The sequence below is a fragment of the Amblyraja radiata genome, chromosome 24 (genome assembly GCF_010909765.2).
Source record: "Amblyraja radiata isolate CabotCenter1 chromosome 24, sAmbRad1.1.pri, whole genome shotgun sequence".
NCBI lineage: Eukaryota > Metazoa > Chordata > Chondrichthyes > Rajiformes > Rajidae > Amblyraja > Amblyraja radiata.
Window position 1 is genome coordinate 1,543,686 of NC_045979.1, and position 11,723 is coordinate 1,555,408.

The window sequence follows — 11,723 nt, forward strand, 5'->3', positions numbered from 1 at the left end:
TTACATCCCAACTTCTATACTCAATGCTCTGATTTATAAAGGCCAGCACACCAAAAGCTTTCTTTACCACCCTATCTACATGAGATTCCACTTTCAGGGAACTGTGCACAGTTATTCCCAGATCCCTCTGTTCACCTGCATTCTTCAATTCCCTACCATTTACCATGTACGTCCTATTTTGATTTGTCCTGCCAAGATGTAGCACCTCACACTTATCAGCATTAAACTCCATCTGCCATCTTTCAGTCCACTCTTCCAACTGGCATAAATCTCTCTGTAGACTTTGAAAATCTACTTCATTATCCACAACCCCACCTATCTTAGTATCATCTGCATACTTACTAATCCAATTTACCACACCATCATCCAGATCATTGATGTAGATGACGAACAACAGTGGGCCCAACACAGATCCCTGTGGCACCCCACTAGTCACTGGCCTCCAACCTGACAAACAACCATCCACCATTACTCTCTGGCATCTCCCATTCAGCCACTGTTGAATCCATCTTGCTACTCCACCATTAATACCCAACCATTGAACCTTCTTAACCAACCTTCCATGAGGAACCTTGTCAAAGGCCTTACTGAAGTCCATATATACAACATCCACTGCTTTACCCTCATCAATTTCCCGAGTAACCTCTTCAAAAAATTCAAGAAGATTAGTCAAACATGACCATCCAGGCACAAATCCATGTTGACTGTTCCTAATCAGACCCTGTTTATCCAGATGCTTATATATATTATCTCTAAGTATCCTTTCCAATAATTTGCCCACCACTGACGTCAAACTAACAGGTCTATAATTGCTAGGTTTACTCTTAGACCCCTTTTTAAACAATGGAACAACATGCGCAGTACGCCAATCCTCCGGCACTATTGCCGTTTCTAATGACATTTGAAATATTTCTGTCATAGCCCCTGCTATTTCTACACTAACTTCCCTCAATGTCCTAGGGAATATCCTGTCCAGACCTGGAGACTTATCCACTTTTATATTTCTCAAAAGTGTCAGTACTTCCTCTTCTTTGAATCTCATAGTTTCCATAGCTAATCTACTTGTTTCCCTTACCTCACATAATTCAATATCCTTCTCCTTGGTGAATACCGAAGAAAAGAAATTGTTCAATATCTCCCCCATCTCTTTTGGCTCTGCAGATAGCTGTCCACTCTGACTCTCTAATGGACCAATTTTATCCCTCGTTATCCTTTTGCTATTAATATAGCTGTAGAAACCCTTTGGGTTTACTTTCACCTTACCTCATATCTTCTTTTAGCTTTTCTAATTTCTTTCTTAAGATTCTTTTTACATTCTTTATACTCCTCAAGCACCTCATTTACTCCATGCTGCCTATAATTATTGTAGATCTCCATCTTTTTCTGAACCAAGTGTCCAATTTCCCTTGAAAACCATGGCTCTTTCCGATTTTTACTATTTCCTTTCAACCGAACAGGGACATAAAGATTCTGTACTCTTAAAATTTCACCTTTAAATGTACTCCATTTCTCTTCCACATCTTTCCCATAAAACAAAATGTCCCAATTTACTCCTTTTAAATCCTTTCGCATCTCCTCAAAGTTAGCCTTTCTCCAATCAAAAATCTCAACCCTAGGTCCGGTTCTGACCCTCTCCATAATTATATTGAAACTAATGGTATTGTGATCACTGGTCCCGAACTGTTCCCCAACGAATACCTCTGCCACCTGACCCGTCTCATTTCCTAACAGGAGGTCCAGCACCGCTCCTTCTCTAGTAGGTACTTCTATGTATTGATGCAAAAAACTATCCTGCACACATTTTACAAACTCCAACCCATCCAGCCCATTTACAGAATGTGTTTCCCAGTCTATGTGTGGAAAATTGAAATCTCCCACAATCACTACCTTGTGCTTACTACTAATATCTGCAATCTCCTTACATATTTGCTCTTCCAATTCTCGCTCCCCATTTGGCGGCCTATAATACACCCCTATAAGTGTTGCTACCCCTTTCCCATTTCTCAGTTCCACCCAAATAGCCTCCCTAGACGAGCCCTCTAATCTATCCTGCCAAAGCACTGCAGTAATATCTTCCCTGATAAGCAATGCAACACCTCCACCTCTTGCCCCTTCAATTCTATCACACCTGAAGCAACGAAATCCTGGAATATTTAGTTTCCAATCACAGCCCTCCTGCAACCATGTTTCACTGATCGCCACAACATCATACTTCCAGGTGTCAATCCAGGCTCTGAGTTCACCCACATTTCTTACAATGCTCCTAGCATTAAAATATACACATTTAAGAAACCCACCCTCTCTTATTCTCTGTTTATTGTCTTTTTCTTCTCTCTCCCCTACATTTTGGGTCGGAGTGCTACCATTCTCTGCCTCCTGCCTCACACACTGACTGCTAGCTTTCCCAATTTGAGTCCCTCCCCCCAACCATACTAGTTTAAAGTCTCCCCAGTAGCAAATCTTTGCAAATCTCCCCGCCAGGATATTGGTCCCCCTCGAGTTCAAGTGCAACCCGTCCTTTCTGTACAGGTCACACCTTCCCCAAAAGAGGTCCCAATGATCCAGAAACTTGAATCCATACCCACTGCACCAGTCCCTCATCCACTCATTTATCCTCCACCTCGCTCCATTCCTCCTCTCACTGTCGCGTGGCACAGGCAGTAATCCTGAGATTGTTACCTTTGCAGTCCTTCTCCTTAACTCTCTACCTAACTCCCTAAATTCTTCTTTCAGGACCTCTTCTCTTTTTTTACCTATGTCGTTGGTACCTATATGTACCACAACCTCAGGCTCCTCTCCCTCCCATTTCAGGATTTCTTGGACACGTTCAGACACATCCCTGACCCTGGCACCAGGGAGGCAAACTACCATCCGGGTCTCCTGTCTGCGTCCACCGAATCACCTATCCGACCCCCTGACTATAGAGTCCCCTATTACAATTGCCCTCCTCTTCTTTTCCTTACCCTTCTGAGCAACACGACCGGTCTTTATGCCAGAGGCCCGGCCGCTGTCGCTGCCCCCAGGTAGGCTGTCTCCCCCACCTTTACTCAAACATGAGTACTTATTTTCAAGGTGTACAGCCATCGGGGTACTCACCAGTCCCTGCCTCTGCCCGTTGCCCTTCCTAACTGTGACCCAGTTTTCTGTCTCCCGTGGTCTTGGAGTGACCACCTCCCTGTAACTCCTATCTATGACCTCCTCGCTCTCCCTGAGCAGACAGAGGTCATCAAGTTGTTGTTCCAGGTTCCTAACACGGTCCCTTAGGAGCCCCATCTCGACGCACCTGGCGCAGATGTGGACATCTGGAGGGCACTCAGACTCCATAACCTCCCACATCTGACATCCAGAACAGTAAACTGCCCTGGCCCTCATTCTCCCCCTTAACCGAATACAATAAAGCCTTACCCGGGATACAAGCCAATCAGCTGCTTCCTCTAGTCCGTTTGACCAATCAGAGGCTTCCACCAGACTCCTTCTCTGGAAGTGAGATCTGCGAATGGAACGTTGCAGATTTTGGTCGCTCCTCCCTCTGTCACGGCTCCCGGGCCTCTGTTGAGACAAGCCCCGCGATGGGTTTTTAACTCACCACACGGAGGTCGCTCCTCCCTCTGTCACGGCTCCCGGGGCTCTGTTGAGACAAGCCCCGCGATGGGTTTTTAACTCACCACACGGAGGTCGCTCCTCCCTCTGTCACGGCTCCCGGGCCTCTAAAGGGTAGTCACAGGGCTGCAGATTCACGATCAAATCGGATGAACATACATTTGCTTGCAGTCCATTTACAATGTCATCATTCACCACCTGGACCCGGGGAATACTGAGGCCCTGTAGCCATTATCCATCCAGGGCTCACTGCCACTACTAACTGATACCCCCGTCTTCATTCCCTCCGCCGTTCACCCAAACACATGGCCTCCTTTGTCAATTGCCCCTCACCCATGCATCCTCACCTCCTTTCACCTCTTTCCCTCCTGCCCACTGCCTCCATGTACTTCCCCGCACTGCTCATTGCTGCACTGCCCTCTTGCCCATTGCTGCACTGCCCATTGCTGCACTAACGCCCACACGCCTTTCCTCCGCGTGTGAGATCAGCTGGTAGACAATTGGCAACAACTCATTAAATGCTCATTAGACCAATGCTCTAAACATTCATATTGGCCATGAAGCTAATTCAGCAAAAACCAGCAAAAAAATCACCAAATTAAAAATTATATGAATTAAAGTCACCCCAAATGTATGTCATGTTTAGTTGATATTCCCTGGAGCTCCCTCTAATCAATGTTAGTTGACAATTACTGATTAGATCTAAGATAAATAGGTTATGAAATAACTTTCATTTCCACATTAGGCTGTGTTATTTATATTTATATAAACTAAGTCATGCAGACCCTTCAGCCCATCCAGTCAGCACCAGACAGTCAGAATCAATTTGCACTTCTTTTATTCTCCCACATTACCATCAAGTGCCCCAGATCATGCCACTCACCCCCATAAGGATCACTTTACAGTAGACAATGGACCCACCAACCTATAAAATCGTAGAGTGATACAGTGTGGAAACAGGCCTTTCAGCCCAACTTGCCCGCAACAGCCAACTATGTCCCAGCTACACTGGTCCCACTTGCCTGCGGTTGATCCATATCCCTCCAAACCTGTCCTATCCATGTACCTGTCTAACTGTTTCTTAAACGTTGGGATAGTCCCACCCTCAACTACCTCCTCTGGTAGCTTGTTCCATACACCCACCACCCTTTGTGTGAAAAAGTTACCCCTCGGATTCCTATTAAATCTTTTCCCCTTCACCTTGAACCTATGTCCTCTGGTCCTCGAGTCCCCTACTCTGGGCAAAAGACTCTGTGCATCTACCCAATCTATTCCTTTCATGATCTTATACACTTCAATAAGATCACCCCTTATCCTCCTGCGCTCCATGGAATAGAGTCCCAGCCTACTCAACCTCTCTCTATAGCTCACACCCTCTAGTCCTGGCAAGGTCCTCGTGAATCTTTTCTGAACCCTTTCAAGCTTGACAATATCTTTCCTATAGCATGGTGGCCAGAACTGAACACAATATTCTAAATGCAGTCTCACCAAAGTCTTGTACAACTGCAACATGACCTCCCAACTTCTATCCTCAATACTCTGATTGATGAAGGCCAAAATGCCAAAAGCCTTTTTGACCACCTTATCTACCTGTGACTTGACCTTCAAGGAACCATGCACCTGTACTCCTAGATCCCTCTGCTCTACAACACTTCCCAGAGGCTGACCATTTACTGTGTAGGTCCTGCCCTTGTTTGACGCCTCAAAATGAAACACCTCACACTTCTCTGTATTAAATTCCATCAACCATTCCTCCGCCCACCTGGCCAATCGATCCAGATCCTGCTGCAATCGTTCACAACCATCTTCACTATCTGCAAAACCACTAACTTTTGTATCACCATCTCTGGAGAAACGGAATATCTCCAGTTAGGGGAGAGGGAAACTGGAGGTATGAATAGGTTTAAAACAAATCAGAGCCGGCACTGATGGCCATTGAGCCCACAATGGTCCATTGTTGGCTGTGGAGGAGGTGATAATGAAAGGAAATGAACAGTGAAAATAGCAGGACATGATGTGCGAGGGAATGCAAGGGTTACTTGAAGTTAGAAAATCAATATTCATACTGTGTAGGAAGGAAATGCGGATGCTGATTTAAACTGAAAATAGACACAAAATGCTGGAGTAACACAGCGGGTCAGGCAGTATGTCTGGAGAGATGAAATGGGTGATGTTTCGGGTCGAGACTCTTCTTCAGACTAGTCAGGAGAAAGGGAAACAATAGATATAGATAGTGATGTAGAGAGATATAGAAATAATGAGAACCTGGTGCGACTTGGGTGGGGGAGGGATGGAGAGAGACGGAGTGCAGGGGTGGCTTGAGTTGGAGAACTCATTATTCATACAACTGGGTCGTAAGCTGCCCAAGTGAAATATGAGATGCTGTTTCTCCAATTTGAGATGAGCCTCACTCTGACAATGGAGTACCACCCTCCCCCACCCAAGTCATACCAGCTTCTTGTTCTCACCTAGCAAACAGCTACCAATGGCCTGGTTCCTTTATCATCGTTACTTTTTTGCATATCTTTCATTCATATCCCTCAACATCACCCTCTATATCTCTTGTTTCCCTTTCCCCTGACTAGTCTGAAGAAGGGTCTCGACTCAAAACGTCACCCATTCCTTCGCTCCAGAGATGCCCCTGTCCCTCTGAGCTCAATATTTATACTGCTGGGTTGGAAGCTTAATTTATAACTGGGTATAATCATGTTCTGGCTAATAATTCTCTGGGATGTGGGAGGCTGAAAAAATGTTCTCTGTGTGGAGTACTAATGCTTAGACAATAGACAATAGGTGCAGGAGTGGGCCATTCGGCCCTTCGAGCCAGCACCGCCATTCAATATGATCATGGCTGATCATCCCCAATCAGTACCTCGTTCCTGCCTTCTCCCCATATCCCCTGACTCCACTATATTTAAGAGCCCTCTCTTGAAAGCATCCAGAGAACCTGCCTCCACTGCCCTTTGAGGCAGAGAATTCCACAGACTCACCACTCTGTGAGAAAAAATGTTTTCTCGTCTCCATTCTAAAAGGCTTACTCCTAATTCTTAAACTGTGGCCCCTGGTTCTGGACTCCCCCAACATTGGGAACATATTTCCTGCTTCTAGCGTGTCCAAACCCCTAACAATCTTATATGTTTCAATGAGATGCCCTCTCATCCTTCTAAACTCCAGAGTGTACAAGCCCAACTGCTCCATTCTCTCAGCATATGACAGTCCCGCCATCCCGGGAATTAACCTGGGAATTACACCAGGAGTTTTGATCTTATAGAGGTGTATAAAACCAGGAGGGGAATAGACAGGGTAAATGCACAAAGTCTTTTACCCAGGGTCAGGGAATCAAGAACCAGGGGACATAAGTTTAAAGTGGGATGGGAATGATTTAGTACAAACCTGAGGGGTAACTTTACATCAGGATCTCAGCAAATCCTTCTTCGGCAGTTTGCTTCTTGCAACATATTTTTCCATCAATATATTCCTGTCCTGATTTTGTGACTAATCATCTTCTAATTTAATATAAAACTATTTAAAAATCAAATAAAATGCGATTCTAGTTTTCAGCTGTGTGGAGGTGTCAGTAGGTTGGATATCACTCAATCCATCACTGATAAGCACTGACTGACTGACTGACGTTAGCCTCATCTCTATTTGTCCCTGGCGAGCAGCCTGGAGAGGAGAGTTTAATCAGCTGCAGGACTGCTTTGCTCCAATTCTGTCCGGTTACTAACACTGGTTTACCTGCCCTTTCACTTCCTGTGTATAGCCAAGGGAGTTCAGCTTGGAAAATTCTGTTATTGGAACATGTGGATATACACATCCTCCTAATGCTAATCAACACTGAGGCAAGGCAGGGGCATCACCAGAATGTACCTGTCGTGTGCAATCAACTTTCTAACCACACAACGCTCTCTGTGTGAAAAACCTGCTCCTATTACATCTAGAAACATAGTACTGCAGATGCTGGTTTATACTAAAGATAGACACAAAGTTCTAACATCACTCAGCGAGTCAGGCAGCATCTCTGGAGAAAAATGAAGGGCGACGTTTCAGGTCTGAAGGAGGGTCCCAACCCAAAACATCACCCAGTCCCTTTCTCCTCATTTGCTGCCTGACCTGCTGAGGAATGCCAGCAGTCTGTGTCTATCCTTCATATTAAATCCATCCCCTCTTACCTTCAACTTATACCCTGTGCATTGTGCATTCACCCTATCTATTTCCCTCATGTTTTTATACACCTCTATTAGATCGCTCCTCAGCCTCCTGTGCTTCAAGAAACAAAGTCCCAACCTGTCCCTCTAGACAGCTCAGTCCTTCGAGTCTTGGCAACATCCTGGTGAATCTTCTCTGCAGTTTAACCAGCTTAATAGCATTTGTTCTACGGCATTTTTTCTATGGCACAATATTCCAAGTGTGGCTTTAGCAATTTCTGATGCCACATATCATCCCAACTTCTATACTTAATTCCCTGACTGATGAAGGCCAGCGTACCAAAGCCTTCTGCAGCAGCCTATCTACCTGTGATGTCTACTTTATGCTGTAAAGGTGAAATTCTGCATCATGTCGTCATAAATGAAGCCTCCATGGCCACCAAAGCTAAAGCATTACCTGTGTTGCAATCATAGACATGGTGTTTACATGAAATACTTGCATTTAAATGTTGCAGAACATTGCAGAACATTGCAGCAAAGGATTAAACTTTTAATAAAATGTATGTTGCAGTGTGAGTGATAATCTCGAGAAATGTCTCAGCTTTTAGCAACTTAAATAAAATAACAACTAATAATAGAATCCTCTCACTTTGAAAATACATCACACAGATTGAATGATTTAAAAATGAAACATCCTAACCCAGAATTATCCATCAATCAAGGAGGCCTCCTGTCTAAAACCACAATGTACTGGGGATATGAGCCAGCTAAACGCAAACACTTACACTTAGAAATTTAGCCAGGGGCAAGAAGGGAGAGGGAGATGGTTTTATAATGACTTAAAATTGGAGAATTTCATGTTCTTACCATTGGGTTGTAAACTACTCAAGCAGAAATAATAAGCAAGGTAATAATGGGGCATTTGGATAGCAGTAAAAGGATTAGTCCAAGTCAACATGGATTTATATGACCATATAACAATTACAGCATGGAAACAGGCCATCTCGACATTTCTAGTCCGTGCCGAACACGTATTCTCCCCTAGTCCCATATACCTGCGCTCAGACCATAACCCTCCATTCCTTTCCCGTCCATATAACTATCCAATTTATTTTTAAATGATAAAAACGAACGCCTCCACCACCTTCCCTGGAAGCTCATTCCACACCGCTACCACTCTCTGAGTAAAGAAGTTCCCCCTCATGTTACCCCTAAACTTCTGTCCCTTAATTCTCAAGTCATGTCCCCTTGTTTGAATCTTCCCTACTCTCAGTGGGAAAAGCTTATTCACGTCAACTCTGTCTATCACTCTCATCATTTTAAAGACCTCTATCAAGTCCCCCCTTAACCTTCTGCGCTCCAAAGAATAAAGCCCTAACTTGTTCAACCTTTCTCTGTAACTTAGTTGCTGAAACCCAGGCAACATTCTAGTAAATCTCCCCTGTACTCTCTCTATTTTATGAAAGGGAAATCATGCTTGACTAATCTTCTGAAATTTTATGAGGATGTGACAAGTAAAGTGGATGAAGGGAAGCCAGTAGTGTATCTAGACTTTCTGAAAGCCTTTGATAAGGTCCCGCACGGGAGACTGGTGACTAAGATTAGAGCACATGGTATTGGGGGTAGGGTGTTGACATGGATAGAAAATTGGTTGGCAGACCGGAAGCAAGCAAAAAGTAGGCGTGAACGGGTCCTTTTCAGAATGGCAGGCAGTGGCGAGTGGAGTGCCGCAAGGCTCGGTGTTGGGGCCGCAACTGTTTACCATATATATTAATGATTTGGAAGAGGGAATTAGGAGCAACACTAGCAAGTTTGCAGATGACACAAAGCTGGGTGGCAGTGTGAACTGTGAAGAGGATGTTAGGAGGTTGCAGTATGACCTGGACAGGTTAAGTGAGTGGATAGATGAGTGGCAGATGCAGTATAACATAGATAAATGTGAGGTTATCCACTTTGGCGGCAAAAACAAGGTGGAAGATTATTATCTCAATGGGGTTAGGTTAGGTAAGGGGGAGGTGCAGCGAGACCTGGGCGTCCTTGTACACCGGTCACTGAAAGTTGGCTTACAGGTACAGCAGGCAGTGAAGAAAGCTAATGGAATGTTGGCCTTCATAACAAGAGGATTTCAGTATAGGACTAAAGAGGTTCTTCTGCAGTTGTATAGGGCTCTGGTGAGACCACATCTGGAGTATTGTGTCCAGTTTTGGTCTCCTAATTTGAGGAAGGACATCCTTGTGATTGAGGCAGTGCAGCGTAGGTTCACGAGATTGATCCCTGGGATGGCGGGACTGTCATATGAGGGAGGATTGAAAAGACTAGGCTTGTATTCACTGGAGTTTAGAAGGATGAGGGGGAATCTTATAGAAACATATAAAATTATAAAAGGACTGGACAAGCTAGATGCAGGAAAAATGTTCCCAATGTTGGGCGAGTCCAGAACCAGGGGCCATGGTCTTAGAATAAAGGGGAGGCCATTTAAGACTGTGGTGAGAAAAAAAACTTTTTCACCCAGAGAGTTGTGAATTTGTGGAATTCCCTGCCACAGAGGGCAGTGGAGGCCAAATCACTGGATGGATTTAAGAGGGAGTTAGATAGAGCTCTCGGAGCTAGTGGAGTCAAGGGATATGGGGAGAAGGCCGGCACGGGTTATTGATTGGCGACGATCAGCCATGATCCCAATGAATGGCCGAATGGCCTCCTCCTGCACCTATTTTCTATGTTTCTATGTTAGAATATGAGGTGTTGTTCCTCCAATTTGTGTGTGACCTCGTTCTGGCAGTGGAGGAGGCCCAGGACAGACAGGTCAGCTTGGGAATGGGAAGGGGAGTTAAAATTGTGATGTTTACTGTCAGTCTTCCTGTGCTTCTCAAATGACCAAATAAATCTGCTGATAATCCTTGAATTCTCACCCTGTTGCTCTAGTCAGTTCTTTCTGACGAAGATCTTTCTATCTTCTATCTTCTCCAGCCACAGGCGAGGTCCCGGAGGACTGGAGAGTGGTCAATGTTGTTTGTTGGTTAAAAAGGGAAGTAGGGATGAACCCAGGAAATTATATGCCGGTGAGTCTCACATCCGGGGTAGACAATGGCTTTGCTAACCAGGGAAAGTCAGCATGGCTTTGTGTGGGACAGGTCATGTTTTGAGTTGTTTGAGGAAGTGACAAAGGTGATCAATGAGGGTAGGGCAGTTGAAGTGGTCTACATGGATTTTAGGATGGCATTTTACAGTCACACATGATAGACTTGTCCAGAAGATTAAGGTACACAGGATCCTTGGAGACTTGGTTGTTTGGATTAAGACTCTTTGAAGACAGAGGGCAGTGGGGATTGGATGTCATTTAAACTGGTGATATGTTCAGCATGGACATTGTGGGCCGAAGGGCCTGTTCCTGTGCTGTATTGTTCTATGCTCTATTTTTCGATTAAGTGCAGAAACAATTTAGATTATTTCTCCAAAGAATGGCCACATGTTCTTTTGTAAAGAGAGCCCCATTGGTGCAATATCAGGGTACATGACGCAGATGTAGTGACGCTGCTGGATATTTACTTTCCCTTTCTGCTTGTTTCCTTTGGAAGAAAAACAAGAGATGAGAATATTGATGGATCCTTGAAAAGATAGTCAGTGACCATCCCACAAGGGAAAAGCACGAAGCATAGAAGCATATTGTTAGTCTGCTTCATATTCACAACCAAAATTCCTGAAGATGAATCACCGTTAAGACCTTGATGTCACGTTGGGTGTTGCCATGGAAACGGATAAAAAAAGGAATTGTTCCTTCATGTTTCTCCTTTAGTTGAGGCTGAAGGTGTAGACTCCTCATTGTCTACGTCGACACCCTGATCTATGAAAAAGAATTAATATTTGCTGCCTTTTCCAGACATTAATGCACTATTTCTCATCGTTTTAAAATTAATAATTGATGTCCTATTCTATTTCAAGCGTTGTTCTTGAGCTGTCCTTATGTGCCAGTTAATC

General features: G+C 44.5%; 1 long non-coding RNA gene across 2 annotated transcripts in view; it reads left to right on the forward strand.

The window, feature by feature from the left end:
* The window catches only part of LOC116986686, a 70,118-nt gene extending 58,486 nt beyond the window's left edge, over positions 1-11,632 (forward strand). For both annotated transcript variants that reach the window (XR_004415547.1, XR_004415548.1), the window contains one exon: positions 11,324-11,632. This is a non-coding gene — a long non-coding RNA (uncharacterized LOC116986686). The remainder of the gene's footprint in view (positions 1-11,323) is intronic.
* The last annotated feature ends 91 nt before the right edge of the window (positions 11,633-11,723 follow it).